The following is an 11,764-nucleotide window of genomic DNA, read 5'->3' as shown; positions in this document are numbered from 1 at the left end:
CCACCTAGAGGAGGGACCTAAGCTAGAAAGAAGAATATGGGTAGCCCAAGCAGAGTTGAAAGATGCTTTAAATGAGTGGCTACACCTAGTAGATGAAAATTTGCAAACATTAGCATGTCCTTATGCTGGGGTAAGGAGGTGGAAGTTACCTAAGGCTCAAGTAAGACATATTCTTACTGTCCCTGATTGGGACCCCAAAGTTTTGAACCCAGAGAATTTTTCTTCAAATGATGAGGGTTCTCAATTAGATTTAGAGAGGGAGGATGAAATGTATAAATTTGTTTGCCCTCTGGCCCAACCTAAGATTAAGTTCATCTCTCAGTACAATTGGGCCCTCAGAAGTTGCTTCAGCCCCATCCATGCCTGCTGAGCAAAAAATGCCCGACAGTGTGGGATTTTACCACCTCCGAATTATGAGCAATAGGGAGTCATTATGGACAAGAACCTCAAGAACTTTTATCAAAATGGATGGCAATTGTGGGATACTGGTGAAAATGATATACTGCTCTCAGGGTATGCTGTACTCTCTCACCACCCATCCTTCTCTATATAAATGCATATATTTTTTAGTCCCTGAAATTGAAATAAATTTGCTATTTAATTGGCTCATATTCCAGCATAAGGAGGTATGGCCCAATGAGGGGGATTTTCCCCAGTATGCCCCCATTGGAACACCACTGACAAACTACAAGATGACTAAGGATGAGGCATGTGATTTACACGTCAGATACTATTGGACCAGATAAGGTAATTTACACCTCAGGAATGAGATCATTCAACATACTGCTCCCAATCAGTGGTATGGGGCTTTGGTGCCCATTCTCAGCCCACTTATAGGACAGTCATCTCACAGGCTACCCAAATGATTGCACACCTGGGAGACACAGATTGCCTATGATGAAGGAGAATTGGAGTTAGAGCTATGGGTCATGTTCCAAGGAGACATGATGGTCAGAACTGGGTGTCACATAAACCAATATGGGAAAGATCCAATAGCTACTGGAGCTAAAACTGAGGATATTGAGGGGTATCCAAGTGTCATATTAGTTGAACTGTGGAACAAGTAGGCCAAGAAGCATAGGTTTATTAAGCTTGAAACCAGTTCATTAGAGGAAGATGTGGATTCTGACTGAGAGACATGGCCAATACCATATAAAAAAGGCCTTTAATCCCCCAGCTGAGAATGTCTGAGAGGTTCCCTTCACCCTAGCATAGGGTTGAGCTCCTCAAATAAGAACAATACAGGGGGACACTAAGCATCAGAGTTCACATATAGAGCTACCTTTTGACTCCCCACTAATGAACATAATGTTTTGGCCTTAGTAGACACTAAAGCAAAATGCAGTTTAATATACAGAAGATTGCCACCAATTGGGGGTCCCTACACTAACCATTGCTGGATTTGAGGGCCATAGTATTAAAGCAACAAAACAACAACTACTAGTGCAGATTGGCCAGTCACTACCTCAAAGGTATACAGTGTACATATCTCCTATTCCAGAATATAAATTGGGAATTGATATTTTACAAAATATCATTTTGCAAACTACTATAGGTGAATCCCATTTCCGGTGCTGGAAGGTCAAAACCATCCAAAGAGGATGTGCTAAGTGGTCACTGGTAAAAGTAGCCTCTCCCAGACACACAGTGGCAGTGCCTTAATATAAGTTACCAGGAGACCACAAAGAAATCAGTGCCGCCATCAAGGAATTAGAAACAGTGGGCATTATAATCCCCACTTACAGCCCATTTAATAGCCCAGTTTGGCCAGTGAAGAAGCTGGATAGATCCTGCAGATGACTACTGATTACAGAGGATTTAACAAAGTAGCTTCTCCTTTGTTTGCAGCTGTACCAAATATAGCTACATTGTTACAGTATGTAAGTGCTCAATTAGGCCAATTTCATTTTGTGTTAGAGCTTGCTAATGCATTTTTTTTTTTTTTTGTATTTCTTTACACCATTCCAGCAGCTTGCATTTTGCCTTCACATGGGAGGGAAAACAGTGGACATTCACCATGCTACCACAAGGATATCTTCATAGCCCCACTATATGCCATGGTTTGGTAGCCCAAGAATTAAAATATGGAAACCTCTGCAGAGGTCACTTTCTTTCATTATATTGAAGACATTATGCTAACTAGTAACTTTCTTGCAAAATTGTAAACTGCTGCTAAGACTGCAGTGGCCCACCTTAAGAACTGAGGAGGGGTTGTAATCAAGGACAAATTACAAGGGTCTGGATGCTCTGTCAAATTCTTGGGTGTTGTTTCATCTGTTGAGACGAAAACTATTCCCTCTGCTGTTGGTAAACTGCAAAATACCTGACTCCCCGTACTCCTAAAGAACTCATGGCTTTCTTTAGTGTGTTGGGTTATTGGAGTCCATTTATATTCTATTTAGTGCAAATTCTAAAACCTTTGCATGTCCCAGTTAGGAAAATAAAAACATAGGAATGAGATGTTCCACAGCAGGTTGCATTTGGAAAAGCTAAATGAGCTATCACCCAAGCTCAGGCTCTAAGGGGAGGTTGACCCATGCGCCTTGAGAATTAGATGTGGCTATTACAAATATTGGCTTTGGGTGGGGCTTATGACAAAGGCAACAGGTAAAGAAAATTCCTGTTGGCTTTTGGTCTCAGCTCTGGAAAGGAGCTGAACTGCAGCCCCTTAGAAAACAGCTGTGTACTGCCTATAACACGTTACTGCAAGTTGAAGGAGTAACTCAGAAATGCCCTGTGAAATTAAGAACAGCCATCCCCAAACAAGGATGGATAAGGGACTGTGCAATTAAGCCTCACTCTTGCAGGACGCAATTGAGCCCATTAACAAAATGTAAAGCTTATCTGCTATGTGCAGCATCTTCAACAATACCCATTTAAGTACAGAAATGCATGATATGTTAGGACCAGTCTTTTTGTGTGGAAGAACACCACTTGCCCCTCCCTGCCAACCTTACTGAGGTGGCTGTTTCTGTGCCCACTGTTGGCAGATGTAGCAGTATGCCTGAGTCTGCCTGGTGCACTGATGGATCAGCACATGGTAATTGCCAACTGATGGCAGTAGCCATACAACCTAGTATGTACATTATATGGTGGGAAACTGGGACTATGCAAAGAAGCCAATGCGCTGAATTAAGAACTGTATGGATGGCCATTGTTCATGAGCCAGGAGTTGCATTAAATATTTGTACTGAAAATCAGGCAGTGTACCAGGGCCTGACAGTATGGATGTCCACATGGAAGCAAGTACAGTGGACTGTGATTGGCTGCCCCTTATGAGGAAAACAAATGTGGAAGGACATCTGGACTGCCTGAGTGTCATGTCTCTATCATAACATTGATTCTTTACCTGACAATATTAAAGCGGATGCTTTAGCAAAAATTTGTAGCCTAGATTCAGTGTCACTCAAGGCTACCAAATGGTTGATTAAAAAGACAGAACATTGATGGTACCAGATTCTGTGGAGACTAGTACAGCAATTCCAGCTGCTCATCACCAAGAATAATTGAAAGAAGTCATGGATGCCTGGTGCTCTTGTTTGCTATGACACCAAGGATGCTTTCTCATCAACTCACCCACATTGGCCTCAAGTGGATTCTAGTCACCAGGTGGCAAGTAGATTACGCTGGGCTCCTTCTCTTATCTGAAGTTACAAAATATGCCTTTTCATTTGTGGATATGGCCACTAGACTGTTGCTGGCCTTGCCAGTAGGACAAGCTAACCAAAGAGCTGCAATACGTAGCCTAGAAGAACTAAGTGCTTTTATGGGGTCCCCACACATGTAGAGAGTAATAAAGGGACTCCCCTTACCAGTCAACTAACTCAAGCTTGGGCTACTGAATATGGCATCTTAAGGACATTTACTTGCCCTACAACCCCATAGCTATTGTGGTTAATTGAAAGAATCAATGGACTTTCAACAGAACAGTTAAAAGATAAGCAATTTCTGCAGCAGTGGACATACCAGTTGTTTCCCAGTCCTCGCCAACCTCAATTCATGGGCCTGAGCAGCTGCACCCACTCTTGCTGAATTAGTAATGGTTGTACTTATACGAACCCTATGACAAGTAAAGAGACCAAGAATGCTACAATTGCAATGAAGTAATGAAAATAACTTACCCTTGCCTGTGTCACAAACACTAGAAATTGGGAAAAACAAGGTCAACTGGGTCTGGTTCTAGCTGATGTAGCCATGCTGGTTGGCTACCCTAAGCCTCTGGGATATATAGGTGTTGTTCTAAATTTGAGTATTAAACCACAATGTATATGAAAGATGCCACAGGTTACTTATATCACTAATCCAGGACACGAATACAGGGGAACTATGTATATATATATATTACTTTATGGATACATTATGCCTAGTGTAACAATGGATATAACCTCAGAAAGCTCCCTGCAACTTCATGGAGAAAAAATATGGTATTTGAAACCCCTTCATAACACTCCCTCTTCAGGAACAATTTTGTCTACTAACAGAAATTTTGTTTGTATCCTATTGGATCAACAGGATTTGCCTTTCATGGTTCCCTAAAACATCTTTCTTTTCACCCTTAGCATTGTAGTAAATACATTTCTTCAAATAGTCTACTGCAGTAACCTATGTGCACAATAAATCTCAATGTTGAGTGTGCACTGAACTGTCATCATGGGGTGCTGGTGGCCTGCCTTGGATTGCGAGCCTTCTGAATTGGATTGCCCTGCTGGCCAGATAGAATTCAGTACTTTGAAAAATCTGGAAAATAATATTGTCATTTAGGTCTCAAGTCACAGGTTTTGTCCATTGTTGGTAGAATAGCTTAATTCCCTTTTTTGACCATGGTGGCATCAATTCGTGAGGTTATTATCTCTGTGTAAGGGACTCCTAGTGTGCTGTTATCTCTTATGCTATTGCTGTGGAATACAGATAAAATGTCTGTCCCATGGTCGATGCAAACTGCTGCACAGAGGTGGATTGTAGCAGCCAGGGGTCAGAAGCCCCTCCCTTAGGGAAAATGGTTGAACCTTGAGCATGCAGCAACCTGCAAAGCCAGAACACATAGAAGGCCATTAAGCCTAATCACCATTTATAATCAACTTTCAAAAGACTCAGCTAAAACTTCTTTGTAACAAGATCTCATAGGAGGCACTGCTATAGAAGGAAATCCTCTTCTTCTTGTTTGTTGCAAATTACTGACTCATTTTCCAATGAGTCTGCTGTTGTGAGAATTATATTCTCCTGTAAATCCCTAATTAAATTCATGGGCAACTTTTTGGCTGGTGTGCTCTCTAGGCTAAGCTGGATTGGAACAGTATGGAATTATGAATTCTTATAGGGCCTTAAATGGTGTTTCTGCTATCGTTAACTCTCCAGGACTTCTCTAACAAAATGATAGGCACATCACACTCAATAATCATGTGATTCCTGGATGTAGTGTGAATATATTCTGCTTTAAGTGAATAAACTATTAAGTTGATTCTATTTTTTAACATTTCAAGAAATTACTGTCCTTTCAGTCACTGATAAATTTTATAGCATGTAAAAATACACAGAAACTAAATTGTCTATAAATATTTTTGAAAGCAATGAATGAATGGGATTTCAGAATCTTGCAAGCAGCCCTTAAGATTTTCATATCACTATCTCTACTGAATGTTTCCTCCTGAATTCAATAACTCTTAAGAACCCTACATTCTTGGGAAATCATATTTTAGTCTTTTCATTGTTGATTCATTTAAAATGCAGGGTATGTATTTTAAATAGAAAAGTAAATATAATATCAATGAAGCAAATATTCAGCCCTTGTCTATTTTTGTCTTTTACTTCTTGAAGATTGCAAAATGCAACGTTATGATATAATGCTCTTATGTTAATTTTGAGAAATATTTAGTGCCATCTAATGAATATTCAGATTTGCATATTGCTTCAGAAATAAGCTGTTTTAGGCATTCTGTACTGAATACTACCAAAATGAAAGTTCAAGTTAGAGAAAAGTAAGAAACCCAATTTTGGTCAAAACTCTCCACTCTTTAAGACAAGATTCTTTGGTCATGTTTGTATTTCTACATTTATGTATTCTTAACTCACTGTGCAACTTTGTATTCACAGAGCTCTAAACGATCATGTGTTTAAAAAAGTATGCATGCAAACAAAGAAATAAAAATCAATGATATAAGAACAATTTAAGTGTAATTTATAATTTTTCTCCAGTCTTTTGTCCTGGGAAAGTTTTCTGGGTGTGTACATAACATTTTGAAGATTGCTCATATATGGAGATGAAAAGGGCCTCAACTTGAATTGAAGTGGTGGAAATGGCTGACGTGGAGATCGCCTGTGACCAACATAATAAAGAATATCCAAGCTGCACTTGGATACCTAGGTTATGGTTTTTGTTATGAAGGTGCATGAGGTGGCAAAGATTCTTCTCATATACCAAGACAATTAAAAAGATGAAGAAAGTTTAAGGGCTAGAAAAAAATTGGAGGATAAAAATAGATTTGGGGGAAAGATAATGTAGAAAGTTTTGAGTACTGGTACATAAAAAGTTAAAATTGGCAGAACATTGCTAATGAAATGTAAAAAGCCATAAGTGAGTCTCAACCAGATGATACATATTTGAGAATCATTTACAATAGAAGTAATTGTTGCAATTATTGGATATTTTGTAGGTCAAGGACAAAGAGGGAAGTTGGCAAAACTAAGTGGAAGTCTTACATTTGTGTGACACATTTAGAAAGTAGAAACAGTATAGAAAAGCAGCCAGAGGAAAGAGGTAGAGTTGGATTAGAGCCAAAGAGAGCTGGCAGTCTTAAGGGAAGAGAGGATGTCAATAGGCTGGAATTTTAGCAAAAGCAAAGGCTATTGATAGATAAAGGAGCAAGAGAAACTCATTGGATTTAGTAATTGAAATGATATGCCTTTTCCAAAATACTTCCTCTTTTAAAGATTTTTAGTAAACTAATCAAGACCCATGTAGAATGGGTGGAGACACTTCTCTATCTAATCAAGTTTAGTACCCACAATTGGTTGGGTCACATCTCCATGGTGATAACCGAATCAAGTTTCCAACCTATAGCGCTGAATAGGGATTGGAAGAAACCATTGCTTCCACAAGATTAGGATTAAAACATGGTTTTTTAGGTACATAAATCCTTTCAAAACAGCACATTCCACCCTCTGAATCCTAAAAAAAACATATTTTACCCATACACAAAATACATTCATTCCATTACAATATCAGGAATCCTTAAACCATTTCAGGAACAATACAAATACAATGCAAAGTCAAAACCAGTGCAAACTCAGAAACAATTCAAAATCTCAAAGTTAGCTATAGCCATGGTCTGTCCTAATGCAAAAATTCTCCTCTGGGTCTGGACCTGTGAAACTCTAGTTATTTACTGCCAACATACAAAGAAGAAACAGTCACAAGATACATTGACTCACTCCATGAGGAGTTGGAAGGAACGCAGGAGTCACAGGACTCAAGAAGTTTCAAAAACCTGCAGGGCAAACTCCACTAGATTTCAAAGTCTGAGACTGATTTAACTTCAGGGCTTTAGAAAGAGGCAGTCCCATCCTTTCCAAGAGCCTTTGCAGTACCCCACTTCTCATTGAACACAACCTTGGGGAACATTGGGGAGACCACCTTTTCTTGGCTCCACTCTCTCCATGGATCAGGGCTGCACACATGCTCTCTGCCATCTCTGGGGCATATGCTCAACCCTACCATAAGGTAGCAGCCAAGGTCTCCCCAAACCCCAAGGGATGTGTTCCATGCTCTCCAAGGCCTGAGGCGGCATGACTCTTCCACTGCAATGAGGTGGAAGGCCCATTCTCTGCCTTTGGGGCAAACTCACCCTCTTCAAGTGTTTGGGTGGCTCTCCTCTCCTGGCCTGAGGTTTCTTGACTTCAGACCCCAGCCTCCATGGTTTTGCCTCTGAAGTTACTTTTCCTCCAATGTGTCCTTTCTCTGTCCCTCAGTCCTGACTGGCAGTGGTTCTCTTCATACAGATCCCTCAACACTCCCATTGCCTTTCTATGCAGAAGCCTCAGATTGTGCCCATCAGACATAAGGAGTTTCCACAAATTCTTCCTGGATAATCTTGGCTTTCTCTGAAATGGCTGGCTGATTCCACATTTGGTTAAATACTCACATGGGGAACTATTTCCTGGAGTCTCCCTTCCTGGAAGCCCAGAATTTTCCAGATCATCAGAATCTGGTTTCTTTGTACCTTACAAGAGTTAGGTTTCAGATTATCTCTCTCCTGTCACATTTCACTATAACCTCCAAGGAGAAACCAGGGTGCACTTTCCACATTTAATTTGGAAATCTCTTCTGCTAAATATCCAGCTTTTAAAATCTGCCTTCCAGTCAAAGTCACTAGTCAACTTTTCCAGATTATTGGCCATTTTAAAACAAGGATCACCTTCCTTCCAGGTTGCAATAATATATGCCTCATCTCTGCCTAAAACCATGTCAGAGCTATCTTTAGAGTCCACACCTCTACCAACAGTCTCTGCAAAGCATTCTAGGCCTTCTCTATCAAGCTCCTCACAACTCCACCAGAATCTTCCCCTTATCCATTTAAAAAGCTGCTCCAACATGCCTTGTATTTGCAAACTGCAGCAGCACTCCACTTCTCTGGTATCAAAATCGGTTTCAGTTTGCTAGTTGCCAGAAGGAAGTATACCAGAAACAGAATGACTTTTAAAAAGGAGAATTTAATAAGTTGCTAGTTTACCGTTCTAAGGCTGAGAAAATGTCCCAGTTAAAACAAGTCTCTAGAAATGTCCAATCTAAGTCATGTAGGGAAAGATACCTTGGTTCAGGAAGGCCGATGATGTTCAGCATTTCACTCTCAACCGGGAAGTCTTGCTGCCAGCTTTCCTGGCTTCTGGCTTCACGAAGCTCCTCAGGAGTCATTTTCCTTCTTCAGCTCCAAAGGTCACTGGCTGATGGACTCTCTGTTTCTTGTGACTGTATCATTCTGAAGCTTTCTCCAAAATGCTTCCTCTCTTAAGATGCTCATCAAGACCTACGTAGAATGGGTGGAGACACATCACCATCTAATCAAGTTTAATACCCACAATTAGTTGGGTAACATCTCCATGGAGTTAACCCAATCAAGTTTCCAAATCATACTGCTGAAGAGGGATTAGAAGAAACCACTGTTCCCACAAGATTAGTATTAAAATATGGCTTTTGTACGGTACATAAATCTCTTCAAACCAACACAGGAAGGATGAAGAAAAGAAAGCAAGAGATAGAGAGAAGGCTGGTAATGACATCACCACGATCTCCTAGGTTTTAGGCACTGCACACATGCTTTATTCAATTTTCTCATTCATTCACTGAGGAAAAAAAACAATGATGTCAAGAAACTCAGTCAAACTGATTTTCATTCAATCTATAGTTCCAGGTTTTCTTGAAATTCCTTCCAGATAGACATTTTTTTGTTAATACTTAGAATACAAATATAAGATTATAAGTGTAGATTCATGGTGTTACCGTATCTTAAAAACATGAACATTCTATGTTTCTATTTTAGGCCTCAGGGCTAAAGATATTTCATAAAAAAATCTAAAGTATTTTAGCCAGCACTTCCTTTAACAAAGATCATATTATACATGTATTTATAGTGATGCTATAAATGTAGTTCTTAAATTTATTGCTATAGAAATGGATATTAAAAGTTATGGGGCAGGGCCACAGTGGCTTAGCAGGCAGAATTCACACCTGCCATGCCAGAGACCTGGGTTCACTTCCCAGTGCCTGACCATGAAAAAAATTATATAATTAGGGTTTGAAAACATCTTACAGGAATAACGTTTAAATTTGGGTTCTACAAAATATGTCTGTTTGCTGAATCTTTACATCTTGAACACTGTCCTAGCCATCAAAAATTTATTCCTTCAGCATCCAACCACCGTACTTTGGCTAAGTGACTTGATTCAACACTGAGCTTCAGCCTAGTTAAGCAGTGTGGTAGTTAGATTCAGTTGTCAACTTGGCCAGGTGATGGCATCTAGTTTTGTTGCTGCAGACATGAACCAATGGCATGTGAACCTCATCTGTTGCTAATTACATCTGCAGTCGGCTAGGAGGCATGCCTGCTACAATGAATGACATTTGACTTAATGTTTTTAGCTAGTCAGGGTCCCTTCCCCTTTCAAATAAATTTGACAATTAACCTCTCTATTTGCAGGTAAAACATAGGAAACAACCTCCTGTCACAAGATCTTGGAATTTTGTTGATGTTGCAATGAATCTGTAAATCAATTTGGGTAGAACTGACATCTTAAGGATATTTAGACTTCCAGTCTATGAGCATGGAATGTTGTTCTACTTATTTAGGTCTTTGATTTCTTTTAGCAATGTTGTGTAGCTTTTTGCAAACAAATCTTCATATCCTTGATTGAATTTTCTGAAACATTTGGTTCTCTTAGTAAATGGATTTTTTTTTCAGGACTTCCTTCTCAGATTTCTGTAAACATGACTAGTTTACAGAAAGACTACTGATTTTTCCATGTTGATCTTCTAACCTGCCACTTTGATGAATTCGTTTATTAGCTCTTGTAGCTTGATTGTAGATTTTTAGGGATTTTCCATATATAGGATCTTGTCATTGGCAAATAGCAAAAATTTTATTTCTTCCTTTCCAACCTGAATACCTTTTATTTCTTTTTGTTGCCTAACTGACCTACATGAACTTCTAGCACAAGGTTGAGTAGCAGTGGTGACAATAGGCATCCTTGTCTCATTCCAAATCTTAGGGGGAAAGTTTTCAGTCTTTCACCATTGAGTAGGATGCCAAGTCTGCATCTTTAAAATTTTTCCTTTATCATATTGAAGAAGTTTACTTCTATTCCTGTCTTCCTAAGTGTGTTTTATCAAGAAAGGATGCTGAATTAAAAAAAAAAAAAAAGTCTTTTCTGTATCAACCAGCATGATCATTTGATCTTTCCCCTTTGATTTGTTATTATGGTTTATTACACTAATTGATTTTTTATATTGCACCACTCTTTCATACAAGGGATATACACCATTTGATCATGAATAATTCTTTTAATGTGCTGTTAAATTCAGTTTGCAAGTATTTTATTGAGGATTTTTGCAACTATATTCATTAGAGAAATTGGTCTGTAGTATTTCTATCTGCTTTTGATATTAGGGTGATGTTGGTCACATAGAGTGAGTTTGCTAGTATTCCTCCTGTTTAATTTTGTGGAAGAGTTTGAGCAGAATTGGTAGTCATTTTTCTTGGAATGATTGGTAGAATTCACCGGTGACATCATCTGGTCCTGGACTTCTTTTTCTTTGGCGGTTTTTGATGATAAATTTGTCCATTGAAACTAGATCATCTAATTTGTTGGAATACAGTTGTTCATAGCATCCTCTTCTGATCTGTTTTATTTCTGTGGGGTCATTAATAATTTCACCCCTTTTATTTTGATTTTACTTATTTGTTTCTCCTCCCCTTCTTTCTTCATAGGTCTAGCTAAAGTTTTACAATTTTATTGTTCGTTTTGAAGAGCCAGAGTTTGGTTTTCTTAATTCTATTTTTTTTTATTTCCAATTTCATTCATTTCTGTTCTAATCATTCATTTTGTTCTGCTTGTTTTGGGATTAATTTGCTGTTCTTTTTCTCATCCCTCCTATTGTTCAGTTAAGTTTTTTTATTTTAGCTGCTTCTTATTTTTTTTTAATATAAACACTTAGAGCTATATATTTCTCTCTCAGCACTGTCTTCACTGCATTCCATACTTTTTGATCTGCTGT

The sequence above is a fragment of the Tamandua tetradactyla genome, chromosome 24 (genome assembly GCF_023851605.1).
Source record: "Tamandua tetradactyla isolate mTamTet1 chromosome 24, mTamTet1.pri, whole genome shotgun sequence".
NCBI classification, from domain to species: Eukaryota; Metazoa; Chordata; class Mammalia; order Pilosa; family Myrmecophagidae; genus Tamandua; species Tamandua tetradactyla.
This window is presented reverse-complemented; position numbering follows the sequence as displayed.